The 22,567-nt window shown below is 43.6% G+C and overlaps 1 protein-coding gene across 2 annotated transcripts in view; it reads right to left on the bottom strand.

The window, feature by feature from the left end:
- The window catches only part of LOC120034814 (zinc finger protein 19-like), a 295,463-nt gene that overhangs the window by 271,073 nt on the left and 1,823 nt on the right, over positions 1-22,567 (bottom strand). The gene's annotated exons all lie outside the window — the stretch shown is intronic.

The raw sequence follows: 22,567 nt of genomic DNA, 5'->3' as shown, positions 1-22,567 counted from the left end.
AACAGCACCAGCATTGAGACTAAGATCATTAAGGCACAGCTCCGATGGACAGGCCTCATCATCAGGATTTTCTTTGGCAAGCTGCAGCAAGGGCACTAGAAGACAGGCCGACCCCAAAAAGCTTTTCAAAGACCACCTTAAACGCAACCTCAAGTTTTGCAATATCCAGCCCAGCCAACTCAGACATCGCCTCTACCCGATATCCACCTGGCACTCAAACGCTCACCGCAGTAGACAATTTCGAGCGGGACAGAAACTACTATCTGCAGCCAGAGCAAAGCGTCATTCTTGCACAACCGCGCCCACAAAACCACCAGAAGCACATGTCTGTCCCTCATGCCTCAGTTTGCTCTTCAAAACTGACTCCTGAGCCACTGAAGAACCCACAAGAAACCAAAATGACATCCACGAGTCGTCACCGTCGAAACCGACGGACCACTAGAGAGAGAGAGAGAGAAGGAAATTTCAGTCCCTGCAATGATACAAAAATAGCCAAGGCAGTCGACACAGTTAACGTTGTATTTAACAAAATGGTCACACACTCACATAATATGAAGTACATTACTTTTATTGCACAAAACGATATGTGACAAGTAGAATAACTTTTATCACTATGGTAACACTTTACCTTTTCTGTAAATCTGGTACCCTCGCTTTGATAAAATTAATTTGAGAATACTTATGAAAAGGTTCAACATTACACACATCTTTACTACGTCATGTCAGGTAAACATGAATTAAGTCACTATCATTATCTGACTATAAAACACTAGTATCAACCTAAAGGGACAAAGTTTGTCACTCTTGATCAGTGAAGCATTTTTACAGACACCATCAAATCAACCATCACCATATCTACTCTGCCTCATCATCATCATCATAATAATAGAATAATAATACATTATATTTGGCGGACACCTTTCAGGGAAATCAAGGACATCTTACATTAAAATTAGACCTACATAAAATCAAGTACTGTACAAAAGATCAAATCAAGTGCATCAATCAAATTAATATTTAAATAAAAAGAGGAGGGAGGAGTTGGGTAGAGGATGCGAATACGGTTTAGGGTAAGGGTTTAGGTTTAGGGGGTAGGTTTAGGAATAGGATACGGACCCGGCTTAGGGTGCGGGATAGGGGGACACATACAGTGCATTCGGAAAGTATTCAGAGACATTTTTCCACATTGTTACGTTACAGCCTTATTCTAAAATGTATTTAAATAGTCCCCCCCCCCCCTCAATCTACACACAATACCCCATAATAACAAAGGAAAAACAGGTTTGTAATTTTTTTTGGGCAAATAACAGAAATATTCCCTTTACATAAATATTCAGACCCTTCACTCAGTACTTTGTTTAAGTTACAAGCTTGGCACACCTGTATTTGGGAAGTTTCTCCCATTCGTCTCTGCAGATCCTCTCAAGCCCTGTCAGGTTGGATGGGGAGCGTCGCTGCACAGCTATTTTCAGGTCTCGTCAGAGATGTTAGATCAGGTTCAAGTCCGGGATCTGACTGGGCCCCTCAAGGACATTCAGAGACTTGTCCCGAAGCCACTCCAGCGTTGTCTTGGCTGTGTGCTTAGGGTCATTGTCCTGTTGGAAGGTGAACCTTCGCCCAAGTCTGAGGTGCCGAGCGCTCTGGAGCAGGTTTTCATCAAGAATCTATCTTTACTTTGCTCCATTCATCTTTGCCTCGATCCTGACTAGTCTCCCAGTCCCTGCCGCTGAAAAACATCCCCACAGCATGATGCTGCCACCACCATGCTTCACCGTAGGGATGGTGCCAGGTTTCCTCCAGATGTGGCCCTTGGCATTCAGGCCAAAGAGTTCATTCTTCATTTCATCAGACCTGAGAATCTTGTTTCTCATTGTCTGAGAGTCCTCTAGGTGCCTTTTGGCAAACTCCAAGCGGGCTGTCATGTGGCTTCCGTCTGGTCACTCTACCATAAAGGCCTGATTGGTGGAGTGCTGCAGAGATGGTTGTCCTTCTGGAAGGTTCTCCCATCTCCACAGAGGAACTCTGGAGCTCTGTCAGAGTGACTGTCGGGTTCTTGGTCACATCCCTGACCAAGGCCCTTCTCCCCCGATTGCTCAGTATGCCCGGGCGGCCAGATCTAGGAAGAGTCTTGGTGTTTATAAACTTCTTCCATTTAAGAATGATTGAGGCCACTGTTCTTGGGGACCTTCAATGCTGCAGAAATGTTTTGGTACCCTTCCCCAGATCTGTGCCTTGACACAATCCTGTCTCGGAGCTCTACAGACAATTCGTTCAACATGATTGCTTGGTTTTTGCTCTGACATGCACTGTCAACTGTGGGACCTAATTATAGACAGGTGTGTGCCTTTCCAAATCATGTCCAATCAATTGAATTTACCACAGGTGGACTCCAATCAAGTTGTAGAAACATGTCAAGGATGATGAATGGAAGGATGCAACTGAGCACAATTTTGTCTCCTAGCAAAGGATCTGAATAGTTACAGTAGGGAGAACAAGTATTTGATACACTGCCGATTATGCAGGTTTTCCTACTTACAAAGCATGTAGAGGTCTATAATTTTTATCATAGGTACAGTACACTTCAACTGTGAGAGACGGAATCTAAAACAAAAATCCTGAAAATCACATTGTATGATGTTTAAGTAATTAATTTGCATTTTATTGCATGACATAAGTATTTGATCACCTACCAACCAGTAAGAATTCCAGCTCTCACAGACCTGTTAGGTTTTCTTTAAGAAGCCCTCCTGTTCTCCACTCATTACCTGTATTAACTGCACCTGATTGAACTCGTTACCTGTATAAAAGACACCTGTCCACACACTCAATCAAACAGACTCCAACCTCTCCACAATGGCCAAGACCAGAGAGCTGTGTAAGGACATCAGGGATAAAATTGTAGACCTGCATAAGGCTGGGATGGGCTACAGGACAATAGGCAAGCAGCTTGGTGAGAAGGCAACAACTGTTGGCGCAATTATTAGAAAATGGAAGAAGTTCAAGATGACGGTCAATCACCCTCGGTCTGGGGCTCCATGCAAGATCTCACCTCGTTGGGCATCAATGATCATGAGGAAGGACGCCTGTACCTTTGTAGTGACTGAGTGTATTGATAACCTTCCAAAGTATAACTAACTTCCTCATGCTCAATGGGATATTCAATGTCTGCTTTTTATTTTAACCCATCTACCAATAACTGCCCTTCTTTGCGAGGCATTGGAAAACCTCCCTGGTCTTTGTGGTTGAATCTTGCCATAACAAAGGGGTTGAATACTTATTGACTCAAGACATTTCAGCTTTTCATTTTTAATTAATTTGTAAACATTTAAAAAAACATAATTCCACTTTGACATTATTGGGTATTGTGTGTAGTCCACTGACGACAAAAACATCTCAATTTGATAATTTAATACAGTGGCTTGCGAAAGCATTCACCCCCCTTGGCATTTTTACATTTCTTTTTGCCTTACAACCTGGAATTAAAATAGATTTTTGGGGGGTTTGTATCATTTGATTTACACAACATGCTTACCACTTTGAAGATGCAAAATATTTTTTCTTGTGAAACAAACAAGAAATAAGACAAAACTGAAATCTTGTGCGTCCATAACTATTCACCCACCCAAAAGTCAATATTTTGTAGCGCCACCTTTTGCAGTAATTACAGCTGCAAGTCTCTTGGGGTATGTCTCTATAAGCTTGGCACATCTAGCTACTGGGATTTTTGCCCATTCTTCAAGGCAAAACTGCTCCAGCTCCTTCAAGTTGGATGTGTTCTGCTGGTGTACAGCAATCTTTAAGTCATACCACAGATTCTCAATTGGATTGAGGTCTGGGCTTTGACTAGGCCATTCCAAGACATGTAAATGTTTCCCCTTAAACCACTCAAGTGTTGCTTTAGCAGTATGCTTAGGGTCATTGTTCTGCTGGAAGGTGAACCTCAGTCCCAGTCTCAAATCTCTGGAAGACAGAAACAGGTTTCCCTCAATTTCCCTGTATTTAGCGCCATCCATCATTCCTTCAATTCTGACCAGTTTCCCAGTCCCTGCCGATGGAAAAACATCCCCACAGCATGATGCTGCCACCACCATGCTTCACTGTCGGGATGGTGTTCTTGGGGTGATGAGAGGTGTTGGATTTGCGCCAGACATAGCGTTTTCCTTGATGGCCAAAAAGCTCAATTATAGTCTCATCTGACCCGAGTACCTTCTTCCATATGTTTGGGGAGTCTCCCACATGCCTTTTGGCAAACACCAAACATGTTTGCTTATTTTTTTCTTTAAGCAATGGCTTTTTTCTGGCTACTATTCCGTAAAGCCCAGCTTTGTGGAGTGTCCGGCTTAAAGTGGTCCTATGAACAGATACTCCAATCTCCGCTGTGGAGCTTTGCAGCTCCTTCAGGGTTATCTTTGGTCTCTTTGTTGCCTCTCTGATTAATGCCCTCCTTGCCTGGTCCGTGAGTTTTGGTGGGCGGCCCTCTCTTGGCAGGTTTGTTGTGGTGCCATATTCTTTCCATTTTTTAACAATGGATTTAATGGTGCTCCGTGGGATGTTCAAAGTTTCTGATATTTTTTCATAACCCAACCCTGATCTGTACTTCTCCACAACTTTGTCCCTGACCTGCTTGGAGAGCTCCTTGGTCTTCATAGTGCCACTTGCTTGGTGGTGTTGCAGACTCTGGGGCCTTTCAGAACAGATGTATATATACACTGAGATCATGTGACAGATCATGTGACCCTTAGATTGCAAGAGGACTGGTCTGGGCTTTATAGCAAAGGCGGTGAATACATATGCACGCACCACTTTTCCGTTTTAGATTTTTTTACATTTCACTAAACCAATTTGAACTATTTTGTGTATGTCCATTACATGAAATCCGAATAAAAATCCATTTCAATTACAGGTTGTAAAGCAACAAAATAGGAAAAACGCCAAGGGGGACGAATACTTTTGCAAGGCACTGTAAATGATCTATTTAATCCTGTAACACAACAATATGTGGAAAAAGTCAAGGGGTGTGAACTGAATACTTTCTGAAGGCACTGTAGGTATACTGAGAAGACACGGGGGTGGGGGGGTTAGGTAGGACAGAGTCAATGATAGGTTATAGGCATCCTTGAAGAGGTGTGTTTTTAAGATGTTTTTGAATGAGATGACTCGTCTGCATGTTGTATGTTTGGGGGGAGTGCATTCCAGAGCCTGGGGCAGAGCAGTTGAAGGTTCAGGCAACCATGGTGGAGAGGTGGCAGGTAGCCTAGCGGTGAAGAGAATTGGGCCAGTTACCGAAAATGTCGCTGGTTCCAATCCTTGAGCAGACTAGATTAAAAATCTGTCGATGTGCCCATGAGCGAGGCACTTAACCCTAATTGCTCCAGTATCGCTGTCAATAATGGCTGATCCCTGCCCGTGACACTCTCCCAGGGTGTCTGAGGGTGTTGGGATATTTATAAAAAAAAAAAAAAAAAAAAAACACATTTCCATTTCACATCTCACACTGGTTAACCACTAATACATGCAGTGAAACAGGACAAATATAAGCACCCCTATTTGACCTGTGAATGGGGGGGTGACATGGAAAGAGGAGGAGCAGAGGAGGCACGTGCTGGGTGAAGGTCAGAGAGGTAGGTTGGTGCCAGGTTGTGGGGGGCTTTGTAGATGAGGAGTGCCTTAAAGTTAATACGGGATTGCACAGGGAGCCAGTGTAGATTGATGAGGATTGGAATAATGTGATCGGTTGATCTGGGTGAGGATTCTGGCAGCAGAGTTCTGGACCAGTTGAAGTCTGTTGGTGAGTTTGGGAGGGAGAGTGTTAAAATAATCCAAACGGGAAGTGACAAGGGCACGGTCCAAAGTGACCCCAAGGCTTTTAACTTGTGTTGACAGAGGGACGGTAAAAACTATCTATGGTGATGCTGAGGTTGTACTGGGCATTGTAAGTAGGTGTTGGTGAATGTCATGGATTTTCAGGAACTTCTTGCAATGTTTGGGGGAGAAGTCTGCAGGGAAGTTGTCAGGATGCTAAAGTAGGCGGTTCGCTGTGGAGAAGAGGACTTTTGGGTCGTTTTTACCAGAGTTGATGAGGTCGGAGTAGTAAGATGTTCTTGCATCTGAGAGGGCGTTCTTATATTTTAACAGGTGATCTGTGTATGCTTGATAATTAACTACTAGACCAGTCCTCTTGCAGATGTCCACTTTTAACTGGGTGTAGCTCGGGGGTGTACCAGAGAGCAGTGTGGGTGAAGGAGACTGAGCAGGTTTTGAGGGGAGCGAGGGTATCCAGGGAAAAAGGCAGTCATTGCAGTTAGTGATGAGGTCAGGAGGGGACTGGGAATAAGAACTGGGGTATGTATTAATAAGGCTCATGAGATCAGTGGGGTTTATGTCATCATACTCATTCTTTCCTCAGTTCACCTCATCCAGTTCCCTAATACATCCAAAACCAACAGAATTAACTACAAACGAACTAGTACTACTACATGTCACTATACTCTATACATGGGCCGTGTGCATTTTCTGCTGGTGTATCCTGAGGTAACTCCTCTCTGAGAACCTCTTCCTGCAGTGAGTACAGGCAAACATTCTCCCGTATGGACCTTAAGATGCATCTTCAGATGGTACTGGTGGGAGAACCTCTTCTCACACTGGGGCAGCTGTAGGATTTCTCCCCTGTGTGGACCCTCTGGTGCCTCTTCAGGTGGTGCTGGTGGGAGAACCGCTTCTCACACTGGGGGCAGCTGTAGGTTTTCTCCCCTGTGTGGACCCTCTGGTGCCTCTTCAGGTTGAACGAGCGGGAGAAACTGGCATGGCACAGGTGGCAGCCGAACGATTTCTCCCCCATGTGCATCCTCTGGTCGAGCTGCACCTGTTTGGGTAAATTGAAGGCTTTCCCACAGAACGAATACGAAAAGCGCTTCTCCTTGCCACCGGATCTACTGACAGCGTCACTACTACTGTCATTTGTCAATGGGCTTGTGTAGCTACTGAGTGTTGAGGCACAGGCATTGTCTAAGTTCTGGTTTAACATAAGGAGAGTGTGAGGAGGATGAATGCCAGGGAGTGTCTGTGTTGTCGCAGGGTCCATGTTCCAGTTGATAGATCCTATAGAAGGCAGACTGAAGGCAGCACCTGTTAGGGGGTTAACCTGAGATGCCATCAGTCTCTCTGAATCACAACTATAGGAGCAGGACGGAGCATCGCTAGCCGCGTCTGTGTCTGTTCTCTCCTGCCGCATAGGGACACCTTCCCGTCCCTGCAGACCAAATCTACGCCTCACCCTGGTCTCAGCCAGTCTGTTGTCATGGAGACTAAGTTCAGATGTGGTTTTGTGTTCGACTGTCTGTTTCTGGTTGTGGTTAACAGTGTTGTTCCCCAGCCCAGAGTTGAGGACGCTGTCCCATCCACTGACCTCCACTATGTTGTCCCGCGGGCCCTTAGCTGCATCCGTCTGGGTCTGTGAATCCAAGATGGCCGCCCAGTCTCCTCTGTCATCCTCCAGCCAACCACCTACAGAAAGAGGTTAGAAAATAAACATGACAGAGAACTCTACATATATATTTTTTTGTCAATTACCTGGTCAAGTTCATACATTATAATGTGTGTTTTTATATGTAAATACAAGTTGTATTGATTTCATTTTATGAATGAAGACAAAATAATAGCCAGGTGCATCACTATTCCCATTGAAGATCTATTACTGTATGTAGGCTATATGTATTTCTTCCTTACCTTGCTCCCCCATCTTTAGTCCACTCAGCAGATCAATGCTCTCTGGTTCGTCTTCTATTGTCTCCTCTTTGACCAGCAGCAGATCAGGCTTCCCCTCCTCCATGTCTACTGACTATAAGAGATACAGAGTGAGAGGATGTTGGATCAAGAATGAGGGATTGCTATGAGTACTATGCAAACATGTTAGTTGATTTGATTACTTGAAACACTTTAATGGTTTGATAATTCAAAGGCATGGTGCCACACTTAAGACAAAATGTATCAAGACCTGGGCCCGTATCCACAAAGCATCTAAGAGTAAGAGTGCTGATCTAGGATTAGGTCCCCACCTGTCTAAATAGTCTTATTCATTATGATCTAAAAGGCAAAACTGATCCTAGATCAGCACTCCTGCAATGAGAGACTTTGTGGATACAGGCCCTGACCTAATACCATTCAGACAGTAGTTTACAGTAGGCTCACCTCAGTGAGACTGTGTGTGGTCCTGTGCTGCTCAGCTGGTTCCTCTGTGGGTTCAGGAGGTGTAGTCTGGTTGTCCTCCATGACCATGGTCCCCTCAGGGTTCCCCAGACCCTCCTCACACCCCTCCTCCTTCACCAGCAGCACCTCTGGACCCTGATCCTCCTGGAAGAGACAAGTGATACAGATTACACAGACATACACTCCCTCAGGTACATACACACAGATAAACACACATTAAACATGGAGTGTTTACCCATCCCCACTACGTTTGAGTCCTATACTGTAGTTACAGAATGATTTCATTGTTGTTAAACCCATCATGGTGGACATATAGTCAGCTATGATAAGTCAAAAGTCATCAGACAAGCCTGCCTACACTATTTTGACGTGTACAGTAGGTGTTTGTTTGTGTGGGTATGTGTAGGTATATTTAAGTGTATATAGGTTATAAAGCCCTGTCGTGTTTATGCAGAATAGGGTGAGATCAAGTTTTAAATACACTATATGAAAACCACACATGCACGTCTCAACAAAAAATGTGCACGAACTTGATAAACTGCAGGGGGTGTGGTATATGGAGGGGGTGATATATGACCAATATACTACGGCTAAGGGCTGTTCTTATGCACGACGCAACGCGGAATGCTAGGACACAGCCCTTAGCCGTGGTCTATTGGCCATTTATCACAAACCCCCAAGGTGCCTTATTGCTATTATAAACTGGTTACCAACGTAATTAGAACAGTAAAAATAAATGTTTGTCATACCAATGGTATACCATGGCTTTCAGCCAATCAGCATTCAGGGCTCGAACCACCTAGTTTATAATAGGCTATACGAAGTGCATGCACGGAGAAGCACAGGGAAAAGTTAAACGTCTAACTTCGTTCCCGAGGTTTTGCACTGCTGGGATGGTGTAAATAAAACGAGGCTACACTACATTACACACTGCAATTGATATTCCAATCATGAGCCCTGGCCTGCCCTGCTCTTGCTGATGTAAACATGTTTGTGCTGTCTAACTAATGACTGTGCTGTGTATGGTGGCACTTTGGGAGGCAAGTCAAAGGCTTCTTGAGATGTTTTTATTTGTCCAAAAAATGTAACATACTGTACATGTGGAGGGACTGTTAAAGGGTGGACTAAGTGCTATAGTAGGAGTTGACTGTACTGATAGTGACACCGTTGTCTGTTGTGATAGTTAACTGTGGAGCGGACCGTACTGATAAATGCATAGATCTGAATAACTTGACACAACAGATGATAAATGAAAATAATGCTGTTGAACCACCAAATCTGAAACAAACTGTATGAGGGTGGCAGGGATGTTGGGGAGGATCAGAAAGTTAAGAATCACTCCATTTTTAAAAAATGTTTTATTTATAAAATACATTTTTGGATTATCATGCTATTTCAATGGCAATACATTATGTTATGCAGCATAATGAAACATTTGACTTACAATTTTGGGAGGAAGTTGCCAAAACTTTGCAATGGCGAATTGGAAAACCCATTGTCACTAAACGTAGTGTCAAATGGTAGGAATATGTGTTACAATAATAGAGGTAATATTTATACATTCTATTGCTGGTGACAAGGTGAAATTAAACAAAATGGTACAAACAGAGAATGTATATGAGGCTCAGCTACAAAACCTTTTGCCTGAGAGAGTTTAAATGAGGGAATGTCAACTGCTCAGAGAAGACCCTCAGACCCAATTGGTTTATTCTTCCTTTTAACCTACACTATTCTCTAAAAAAGCATGCATGACTGTTCCTGCATGAACAAAGCCCTCTCACTGCTTAGCATACTTCAAAAAACTAACAATAAAACAAAAACAGGTTGCTTAGCCTGCTTAATTGTCTGCTGATGTCAATTGTGGATGGGCTTCCCATTGTATTCAATCTGGTTAGTTAGGTTTATACCACCAGAACACACCTGGCCACATGGGCAAGCCGCAAGCAGTTGTCTGGACTTTGAAAAATCAGTTTCAAAGTATTTTCTACGAACCAATATCGAAAAAAAAACATTTCCATTTCGGGGTTCCAATCACTAATTCAGTGGATTCATTGTGAGCGATTGCAACGAATGAATGTATAAAAAAGTGTGTTAAATTCATTGTCTCTGCCGAAACATTTTATGAAATGGGGGACTGAAATGAATGAATGTATCCTAGAGTGTGTTTGACCATGAATTTTAACTGACACATTTTATAAAATTGGTGACTATAGTGACTGTGTACCTATAGCCTGGTTGATGTTCATAACATTTAAATTCGTTTTTTGTTTAGACCAAAAAGTTAGCCTTATGTGTTGTTTTTTTAGTGCTGATATTTTAGTGTGTATATAGGTTTGTACTCCCAAACCCACGTTTACCTCTGCACATAGAATAGTTTCTTTCTCTATAAGCCAATATGTCATTTATAGGCCTACAGTGTATTGTATTGGGATCAATGGAGGGGGTGGAGTAAAGTGTTGCTGTGCATACAGTGGGGCAAAAAAGAATTTAGTCAGCCACCAATTGTGCAAGTTCTCCCACTTAAAAAGATGAGAGAGGCCTGTAATTTTCATCATAGGTACACTTCAACTATGACAGACAAAATGAGAAAAAAAATTCCAGAAAATCACATTGTAGGATTTTTAATGAATTTATTTGCAAATTATGGTGGAAAATAAGTATTTGGTCACCTACAAACAAGCAAGATTTCTGGCTCTCACAGACCTGTAACTTCTTCTTTAAGAGGCTCCTCTGTCCTCCACTCGTTACCTGTATTAATGGCACCTGTTTGAACTTGTTATCAGTATAAAAGACACCTGTCCACAACCTCAAACAGTCACACTCCAAACTCCACTATGGCCAAGACCAAAGAGCTGTCAAAGGACACCAGAAACAAAATTGTAGACCTGCACCAGGCTGGGAAGACTGAATCTGCAATAGGTAAGCAGCTTGGTTTGAAGAAATCAACTGTGGGAGCAATTATTAGGAAATGGAAGACATACAAGACCACTGATAATCTCCCTCGATCTGGGGCTCCACGCAAGATCTCACCCCGTGGGGTCAAAATGATCACAAGAACGGTGAGCAAAAATCCCAGAACCACACGGGGGGACCTAGTGAATGACCTGCAGAGAGCTGGGACCAAAGTAACAAAGCCTACCATCAGTAACACACTACGCCGCCAGGGACTCAAATCCTGCAGTGCCAGACGTGTCCCCCTGCTTAAGCCAGTACATGTCCAGGCCCGTCTGAAGTTTGCTAGAGAGCATTTGGATGATTCAGAAGAAGATTGGGAGAATGTCATATGGTCAGATGAAACCAAAATAGAACTTTTTGGTAAAAACTCAACTCGTCGTGTTTGGAGGACAAAGAATGCTGAGTTGTATCCAAAGAACACCATACCTACTGTGAAGCATGGGGGTGGAAACATCATGCTTTGGGGCTGTTTTTCTGCAAAGGGACCAGGACGACTGATCCGTGTAAAGGAAAGAATGAATGGGGCCATGTATCGTGAGATTTTGAGTGAAAACCTCCTTCCATCAGCAAGGGCATTGAAGATGAAACGTGGCTGGGTCTTTCAGCATGACAATGATCCCAAACACACCGCCCGGGCAACGAAGGAGTGGCTTCGTAAGAAGCATTTCAAGGTCCTGGAGTGGCCTAGCCAGTCTCCAGATCTCAACCCCATAGAAAATCTTTGGAGGGAGTTGAAAGTCCGTGTTGCCCAGCAACAGCCCCAAAACATTACTGCTCTAGAGGAGATCTGCATGGAGGAATGGGCCAAAATACCAGCAACAGTGTGTGAAAACCTTGTGAAGACTTGTGAAAACGTTTGACCTCTGTCATTGCCAACAAAGGGTATATAACAAAGTATTGAGATACACTTTTGTTATTGACCAAATACTTATTTTCCACCATAATTTGCAAATAAATTCATTAAAAAATCCTACAATGTGATTTTCTGGATTTGTTTTTCTCATTTTGTCTGTCATAGTTGAAGTGTACCTATGATGAAAATTACAGGCCTCTCTCATCTTTTTAAGTGGGAGAACTTGCACAATTGGTGGCTGACTAAATACTTTTTTGCCCCACTGTATAGACCTCAGTCCCCCATGAAATAACTTCATATATAGATTCTGTTTTAAAATCCACATTTAATGTCACCTAAATATGCACAAATATGAATCACTGTTAATGTTTAGACAATTATTTTTCATTTCATGAATAAATACAGGTTGACACTTTTACATGGGGAACTTTAATTTTGAAAAATTGTGAAATTCCGTGATCTGGAAGTACTTAGCAGTCTTATGGCTTGGGGGGGTAGAAGCTGTTAAGGAGCATTTTGGTCCTAGACTTGGCTCTCCGGTACCGCTTGCCGTACGGTAGCAGAGAAAACAGTCTGACCTGGGTGACTGGAGTCTGACAATTTTATGGGCTTTCTTCTGGCACCGCCTATTATATAGGTCCTGGATTGCAGGAAGCTTGGCCCAGTGATGCACAGTTTGTTGGTAATGTGGACACCAAGGAACTTGAAACTCTCGACCCGCTCTACTACAGCCCCGTTGATGTTAATGGGGCCTGTTCGGCCCGCATTTTCCTGTAGTCCACAATCAGCTCCTTTGTGTTGCTCACATTGAGGGAGAGGTTGTTGTCCTGGCACCACACTGACAGTTCTCTGACCTCCTCCCTGTCTCATCGTTGTCGGTGATCAGGCCTACCACTTGTGTCGTCAGCAAACTTAATGATGGTGTTGGAGTTGTGTTTAGCCACGCAGTCGTGGGTGAACAGGGAGTACAGGAGGGGACTAAACACCCCTGAGGGGCCCCAGTGTTGAGGATCAGCAAGGCAGACGTGTTGTTGCCTACCCTTTACACCTGGGGGTGGCCCATCAGGAAGTCCAGGATCCAGTTGCAGGGAGGTGTTTAGTCCCATGGTGATGAGCGTCGTGGGCACTGGTGTTGAATGCTGAGCTGTAGTCAATGAACAGCATTCTAACGAAGGTGTTCCTTTTGTCCAGGTGGGAAAGGGCAGTGTGGAGTGCAATTGAGATTGCGTCATCTGTGGATCTGTTGGGGCGGTATGAGAATTGGAGTGGGTCTAGGGTATCCGGGAGGATGCTGTTGTGAGCCATGACCAGCCTTTCAAAGCACTTCATGGCTACAGACGTGAGTGCTACAGGGCAGTAATCATTTAGGCAGGTTACCTTCGCTTCCTTGGGCACAGGGACTATGGTGGTCTGCTTGAAACTTGTTGGTATTACAGATCCCGTCAGGGAGAGGTTGAAAATGTCAGTGAAGACACTTGCCAGTTGGTCCGCGCATGCTTGGAGTACATGTCCTGGTAATCCATCTGGCCCCCCGCGGCTTTGTGAATGTTGACCTGTTTAAAGGTCTTGCTCACATCGGCTACCGAGAGCGTTATCACACAGTCATCCAGAACAGGTGGTGCTCTCGTGCATGCTTCAGTGTTGCTTACCTCGAAGCGAGCATAAAAGGCATTTAGCTTGTCTGGTAAGCTCGCATCACTGGGCAGCTCGCGTCTGGGTTTCCCTTTGTTGTCCGTAATAGTTTGCAAGCCCTGCCACATCCAACGAGCGTCAGAGCCGGTGTAGTAGGATTCAATCTTAATCCTGTATTGACGCTTTGCTTGTTTGATGGGTCGTCTGAGGGCATAGCGGGATTTATTATAAGTGTCCGGATTAGTGTACCGCTCCTTGAAAGCGGCAGCTCTAGCTTTTAGCTCGATGTGGATGTTGCCTGTAATCCATGGCTTCTGGTTGGGATATGTACGTACGGTCACCGTGGGGACGATGCACTTATTGATGAAGCTGATGACTCAGGTGGTGGTGGTGGTACTGTAAACTCCTCAATGTCATTGGATGAATCCCGGAACAAATTCCAGTCTGTACTAGCAAAACAGTCCTGTAGCGTAGCATCCGCGTCATCTGACCACTTTGAGCAAGTCACTGGTACTTCCTGCTTTAGTTTTTGCTTGTAAGCAAGAATCAGGAGGATAGAATTATGGTCAGATTTGCCAAATGGAGGGCGAGGGAGAGTTTTTTTTATGCATCTCTGTGTGTGGAGTAAAGGTGGCCTATTTTTTTTCCCCCTCTGGTTGCACATGCTGGTAAAAATGTGGTAAAACGGATTTAGGTTTGCCTGCATTAAAGTCCCCAGCCACTAGGAGCACCGCTTCTGGGTGAGCATTTTCTTGTTTGCTTATGGCCCTATAGAGTTGGTTGAGTGCGGTCTTAGTGCCAGCATCCGTCTGTGGTGGTAAATAGACAGCTACGAATACTATAGATGAGAACTCTCTCGGTAGATAGTGTGGTCTACAGCTTATCATAGGGTACTCTACCTTAGGCGAGCAATACCTCGAGACTTCTTTAATATTACACATCGCGCATCAGCTGTTATTGACAAAAAGACACACACACCCATCCCTCGTCTTACCAGATGTAGCTTCTCTGTTCTGCCGGTGCATGGAAAATCCCACCAGCTCTATATTATCTGTGACGTTGTTCAGCCACGACTCGGTGAAACTTTAGATATTACAGTTCTTAATGTCCCATTGGTAGGGTAATCGTAGGTCATCAATTTTATTTTCCAATGATTGGATGGTAGTTTACTCGCTCGCCTACGGATTCTCAGAAGGCAGCCGTTCTGCGTCCTCTTTTCCTCTGTCTTTTCTTCACGCAAGTGACTGGGATTTGAGCCAGTTCCCGGGAGAGCAGTATGTCCTTCTCGTTGGACTCGTTAAAGGAAAAAAGCTTCTTCCAGTTCGTGGTGAGTAATCGATGTTCTGATGTCCAGAAGTTATTTTCGGTCATAGGAGATGGTAGCAGCAACATTATGTACAAAATAAGTTAAAAAATAAGCACAATTGGTCAGGAGCATGTAAAACGTCAGCCATCTTCTTCGGCGCCATCTTAACAAGCTCCCCTATGGCAGATAAATTAGGATGTACATGTAAGCAAATGAATAGCTATGCGTAGCTTTTCTGAAATAAACGGGCCAAATTTGATGTACTGTAACTTTTAATGTTACACTACAGTGCCTTGCAAAAGTATTCACACCCTTGGCGTTTTTCCTATTTTGTTTCATTGCAACCTGTAATTTAAATCGATTTTTATTTGGATTTCATGTAATGGACATACACAAAATATTCCAAATTGTTGAAGTGAAATTTTAAAAATTACCTGTTTAAAAAAAATAAAAATAAAATGGAAAAGTGGTGCGTGCATATGTATTCACCCCCTTTGCTATGAAGCCCCTAAATAAGATCTGGTGCAACCAATTACCTTCAGGAGTCACATAATTAGTTAGATTGCACACAAGTGGACTTTATTTAAGGGTCACATGATCTGTCACATGATCTCAGTTTATATACACCTGTTCTGAAAGGCCCCAGAGTCTGCAACACCACCAAGCAAGGGGCACCACCAAGCAAGCGGCACTATGATGAGAGGGCCACCCACCAAAATTCACAGACCAGGCAAGGAGGGCATTAATCAGAGAGGCAAAAAAGAGACCAAAGATAACCCTGAAGGAGCTGCAAAGCTCCACAGCGGAGATTGGAGTATCTGTCCATAGGACCACTTTAAGCCGTACACTCCACAGAGCTGGGCTTTACAGAAGAGTGGCCAGAAAAAAGCCATTGCTTAAAGAAAAATATAATATGTTCACCAAAAGGCATGTGGGAGACTCCCCAAACAAATGGAATAAAGTACTCGGGTCAGATGAGACTAAAATTGAGCTTTTTGGCCATCAAGGAAAATGCTATGTCTGGCGCAAATCCAACACTTCTCATCACCCCGAGAACACCATCCCGACAGTGAAGCATGGTGGTGGCAGCATCATGCTTTGGGGATGTTGAGAAGTGACTTAAATGTAATGTTTTTCATTGGCAGGGACTGGGAAACTGGTCAGAATTTAAGGAATGATGGATGGCACTAAATACAGGGAAATTCTTGAGGGAAACCTGTTTCAGTCTTCCAGAGATTTGAGACTGGGACAGAGGTTCACCTTCCAGTAGGACAATGACCCTGAGCATACTGCTAAAGCAACACTCAAATGGTTAAGGGGAAACATTTAAATGTCTTGGAATGGCCTAGTCAAAGCCCAGACCTCAATCCAATTGAGAATCTGTGGTATGACTTAAAGAATGCTGTACACCAGCAGAACCCATCCAACTTGAAGGAGCTGGAGCAGTTTTGCCTTGAAGAATGGGCAAAAATCCCAGTGGCTAGATGTGCCAAGCTTTCGAGACATACCCCAAGAGACTTGCAGCTGAAATTGCTGCAAAAGGTGGCTCTACAAAATATTGACTTTGAATAGTAACGCACGCTCAAGTTTTCAGTTTTTTTTGGTATTATTTCTTGTTCATTTCACAAAAATCTTCAAAGAGGTAGGCATGTTGTGAAAATCAAATGATACAAACCCCCAAAAAATCTATTTTAACTCCAGGTTGTAAGGCAACAAAATAGGAAAAATGCCAAGGGGGTGAATACTTTCGCAAGCCACTGTATGACACCAACCTCAATCACGATAACATGCTGGGTTGAGGTTCCACTCCCCTCATCAACAGCTAAGGGTTGGTCATCTCTCCACGTGTTGTGTCCTGACGGCTTTGCAAAGCTCCTGTGGTCTCCAGTGAGATGTCCTTCACCTGAGAAAAGTATTGGGGTAAAAGAGGTGGTTAGGTACTGTCAATGTTCAACACTATATTGTACACTATTGACACTGTCTACAATTGGCAAGGATAAGGTTACACTAATCATAACGCCTTGATATACTATTTATTGATTGATTGTTCCATGCATCACATTCTTTTTGAGTATGATAATTCAACATTCAGTTTATCAATAATCTACTTAGAATACGATCTTGTCTTTGTGCAATAATTTGTTCTTAATTGTTCTACCTAGTAAAACAAAGGTAAAATAAAGTTGTGCAAGATGGGGTTAGTATTGCATACTATCCAAGACCCAATTTTGGACAACACATCTGAACACATACGCAGAGGAGAACGGGGCGACAGGCCCTGCAGCATCCGCCTTCTAAAAAATGTTTTACCTCTTGCCATTTCTCTGTATCGGTCGAGGATCTTGACACCACTGGAACGGCTGGCGAGGGCGCGCTCTCGGATCGTCCTCTCTGCGCGCTCCCGTGCCACCTTCAGTTCCATTAGCTGTAGTTTCCTCCGCAATGCCCTGTTTTCTTTCTGGCTTTGAGTAATTTCCAAACGAAACACTGCATAGTCGTCGTCTACGAGTTTACAGATGTCTGCCACGGCTGAATTCGCTAACACCTCAATGATGGAGGCTATTTGAGTGTGGAAAACCATACAGTTAGCCATTGTTACTTTTAGCTAACGTTAGCAACTAGCTAGCTAGCGTTACCTAAATAACGTCTATCAACCAAGTCCTGTCTCCAACGCGAATTAAATACAACATTGGGTAAGTATGTGATGCTGTGCAATTAAATTAGTCATATTTTTAGTTCCATCGTGTTAATAAACGTCTAAATAACAACAATAAAAACGCTGACGTGGAAGTTGTTCTTTGTCATTGTTTACTTCCGTTTACACTCTTCTTCTTGCGCGTTTCCAGCAGACTAGACGCTGTATTGCTGCCTTTCTCAGGTCAGAGTGCGAATTACACATTTAAATACGCTACATTACCAAAAGTATGTGGACACCTGCTCGTCGAACATCTCATTCCAAAACCTTGGGCATTAATATGGAGTTGGTCCCCCATTGCAGCAATAACAGCCCCCACTCTTCTGGGAAGGTTTTCCACTAGATGTTGTAACATTGCTGCGGTGAATTGCTTCTATTCAGCCACAAGTGCATTAGTGAAGTCAGGCACTGATGTTGGGCGATTACGACTCCAATTCCTCCCAAAGGTGTTCAATGGGGTTGAGGTCAGGGCTCTGGACAGGCCAGTCAAGTTCTTCCACACCGATCTCAAAGGAACCATTTCTGTATCGACCTCGCTTTGTGCATGGGGACATTGTCATGTTGAAACAGCAAAGGGCTTTCCCCAAACTGCTGCCACAAAGTTGGAAGCACAGAATCGTCTAGAATGTCATTGTATGCTCTAGCGTTAAGATTTCCCTTCACTGGAACTAAGTGGCCTAGTCCGAACCATGGAAAACAGCCCCGGACCATTATTACTTCTCCACCAAATTTTCCAGTTGGCACTATGCATTGGGGCAGGTAGCATTCTCTTGGCATCCGCCAAACCCAGATTCGTCCCTCGGACTGCCAGATGGTGAATCGTGATTCATCACTCCAGAGAGTGAGAGTCCAGAGAGTCACTCCAGTTTTCAATGCTCCAGAGTCCATGGCAGCAAGATTTTCACCCAGCCACTGCTTGGTACTGCGTATGGTGATCTTAGGCTTGTGTGCGGCTGCTTGGCCATGGTAACCCATTTTACGAAGCGCTCGACGAACAGCTCTTGTGCTGACGTTGCTTCCAGAGGAAGTTTGGAACTTGGTAGTGAGTGTTGCAACCAAAGACAGACGATTTTTACTTGCTACTCGCTTCAGCCCTCTGCGCTCCCGTTCTGTGAGCTTGTGTGTCCTACCACTTCGCAGGAGATCCATTCCACTTGACAATAACAGCACTTACAGTTGCCTGGGGCAGCTCTAGCAGGGAAGACATTTTACAAACGGACTTGTTGGAAAGGTGGCATCCTATGACTGTGTCACGTTGAAGGTCACTGAGCTCTTCAGTAAGGCCCTTCCTGCTACCAATGTTTGTCTATGGAGATTGCGTAGCTGTGTGCTCGATTTTATATACCTGTCAGCAACGGGTTTGGCTGAAATAGCCGAATCCATTCATTTGAAGGGGTGTCAACATACTTTTGTATACATAGTGTATGTCAAAGAATTAAAGTGGGGACTCTTGCTTCGCAAGCCTCACTAATAGACCATCCTTAATACTGTAGAAGCAGTGTTGTGCTAATATAACAATTTGCAAATATTACACTTGTCTTTCATCTTTTGTTATTCACAGCCGATACAGATACTGTACCTATAAACATTTTGTCTGGTGGTGCTGGGGCTACCTTGCCAAGCATGTCAGTCATCTTACCTTCCTTGATGGTGTCCTAGTATCATACAGACATAGCCTATCAAATAATGACATGTAGCTAGCTATTAACAAAACATAGCTACTTACCAACAACACAGCAGTCTCGGGTTTGACGGTTGACAGCCCAAGTAGAAGCTAGTTGGATGTAAATCCAGATGGTGCCAACAGACATGACAGCTCTGCTTCTAGCTCCGAAGCAACTTTGCAGTATTTTTTTTTGGTGTGTTATTTCTTACATTATTAGCCTAGAATGTTTTTGTGTTATTACATACAGCCGGAAATAACTTTTGGATATCAGAGCTGCGGTAAATCACCAGCCCACTAATTTTATCTCTATTTCTGACTTGTAACTCTTCTACTTGGCTGGTTACTGTTTGTAATGATTTGTCTGCTGAGCTATGTTCTCAAATAATCGTAAGGTATGCTTTTGCCGTAAAGCATTTTATTTTATTTATTATTAATAAATCTGACACCGTGGTTGGATTCACAAGAAGTTAATCTTTAAACCTATGTAAAATATGTTTTGTTTTCTGAATTTTTATGAGTATTTCTGTATTTTAATTTGGCGCCCTGCAGTTTCACTGGCTGTTGAAGAGGTGGGACGCTACCATCTCACATACCCTAGAGAAGTTAACAAAGCACATTTGAGGAAAACGCTACCGAAGTTCTATCAATACATTGACTGTAGTACTCGCTTAGGAAAAACACTAGACTACTGCTTCTTGCCTTTTCGAGATGCCTACAAGGTCCTCACCTGCCGCCCTCCTGCAAATCAGATAACGACTCCATTTTGCTCCTCCCTTCCTATAGGCAGAAACTCAAACACGAAGTACCTGTGCTAAGGTCTATTCAACACTGGTCTGACCAATCAGAATCCATGCTTCAAGATTGTTTTGATCACGTGGACTGGGATATGTTCCGGGTAGCCTCTGAGAATAACAATGACATATACACGGACATGGTGACTGAATTCATCAGGAATCGATAGGGGATGTTGTTCCCACTGTGACTATTTAAACCTACCCATACCAGAAACCATGGATAGATGGCAGCATTCACGCCAAACTAAAAGCGCGAACCACCACATTTAACCATGGCAAGGTGACTGGGAATATGGTTGAATACAAACAGTGTAGTTATTCCCTCCGTAAGGCAATCAAACGGGTAAAACGTCAGTACAGAGACAAAATGGAGTCGCAATTCAACGGCTCAGACACGAGACGTATGTGGCAGGGTCTACAGACAATGACTACAAAGGGAAAACCAGCCACGTCACGGACACCGACGTCTTGCTCCCGGACAAGCTAAACACCTTCGCCCGCTTTGAGGATAACACAGTGCCACCGACACGGCCCGCTCCCAAGGACTGTGGGCTCTCGTTCTCCGTGGCCGACGTGAATAAGACATTTAAGCGTGTTAACCCTCACAAGCCTGCCGGCATCCCTATCCGCATCCTCAGAGCATGCGCAGACCAGCTGGCTGGAGTGTTTACGGACATATTCAATCTCTCCCTATCCCAGCTGCAGGACAGGAAGTAAACTGCTCAGGGATGTCCCCATTAGGCCATTGGTGATTTTAAAACGGCTAGAGTTCAATGGCTGTGATGGGAGAACTGAGGATGGATCAACAACATTGTCGTGACTCCACAATATTGACCTAAATGACAGTGAAAAGAATACAAGAATACAAATATACAGAAAAAAAATATTCCAAAACATTCCTGTATGCAACAAGGCACTAAAGTAATAGTACTTTCTTTGTTGCTTAAATTCAAAGTCTTATGTTTGGTGCAAATCCAACACATCACTGAGTAACCGCCTCATTTTCAAGCATGGTGGTGGCTCTAAACATGGTCTGGGTATGCTGGAACTTTGCAAAACTGGGGAGTTTTTCCGTATAAAAGCGGGACAATAACTTACAACACAAGGCCAAATCTACATTGGAGTTGCTTACCAAGAAGATGGGGAATGTTCCTGAGTGTCCCAAGTTACAGTTTAGAATTAAATCTGGGAGTGAATACTTAGCTAATCAAGGTATGTTTTTTATTTTTCATTAAGCTTTCAAAAATATTGGAATTTTTCTTCCACTTTGACATTGGAGTATGTCGTGTAGATCATTGACTAAAAATGACAATTCAATCCATTTTAATTATACTTTATTACAAAATTTGAGGAAATTCAAGGGGGGTGAATAAAAGTCTTAATGAAAAGTCCCATTATATGTTTATTAAACATAAACAAGTTTTAAATACACCATATGAAAACCACACATCACAACAAAAAATATGCATGAACTTGATACTGCATTCATCTTCTCAAAAGTGTTTAGGGAAAAAAATTAAGTAGTTGAATGGAAGTAATGAAATAGGCATTTATGAACATTATATATCCTCCACAGTAGAAACACAACATGTAACAGACTTTTTATGCTTATATATGCCTTATATATCACACAATGTCTGGATGCAATATTCTACCCAGGAATATTCAACACTGAAATCTGTTACTCTTGTTATTCCAAATGCATCTGTGGATATTTTCTAATGGCAACAATGAAAATTCACCTTTGTCTTTAATGCAGGGTTTGATCTAAACGTCAGAAGCTATCGAGTGGAATGTTTACTTTCTATGTTATAGAGTTGAATGGTGTTTTTGCTGGTGTGTCCTGAGGTAGCTCCTCTCTGAGAACCTTTTCCCGCAGTGTGTACAGGCGAATGGCCTTTCTCCAGTGTGGACCTTCAGGTGCATCTTCAGCTGGTCCTGGCGGGAGAACCTCTTCTCACACTGGGGGCAGCTGTAGGGTTTCTCCCCTGTGTGGACCCTCTGGTGCCTCTTCAGGTGGTGCTGGTGGGAGAACCTCTTCTCACACTGGGTACAGCTGAAGGATTTCTCCCCTGTGTGGACCCTCTGGTGACTCTCCACCTTCTGGAGGCAGCTAAAGCCTTTGTGACAGAACTTGCAGAGGAACCGTTTCTCTTTTGTATTGCCTGATATTGCTCCCCCTCTCTGAGCCTGGGCTCTAGCCCTGTCGTTTGAGTTCAGTACCTGATCAAAAAGAACACGGCCGTGTGAATCGGAAGGCCCCATTGACGTGGACACTGGGTCGCGATCCCTGAACGCGTGTAAAGGGGAGTGCGTTGCGACATTTGGATTTGTCTCTAAGCTTTCCCTGTAATCTAAGAAGTCACTGGTGTTGCCCTGCGAGTGTCCTAAGTGAGTTTCGATTGCATTCCATGTCAGAGGAGTGTCGTCCTCCACTTTCACAATCATGTCATCTAAGACT

The sequence above is a fragment of the Salvelinus namaycush genome, chromosome 42 (genome assembly GCF_016432855.1).
Source record: "Salvelinus namaycush isolate Seneca chromosome 42, SaNama_1.0, whole genome shotgun sequence".
NCBI lineage: Eukaryota > Metazoa > Chordata > Actinopteri > Salmoniformes > Salmonidae > Salvelinus > Salvelinus namaycush.
This window is presented reverse-complemented; position numbering and strand designations above follow the sequence as displayed.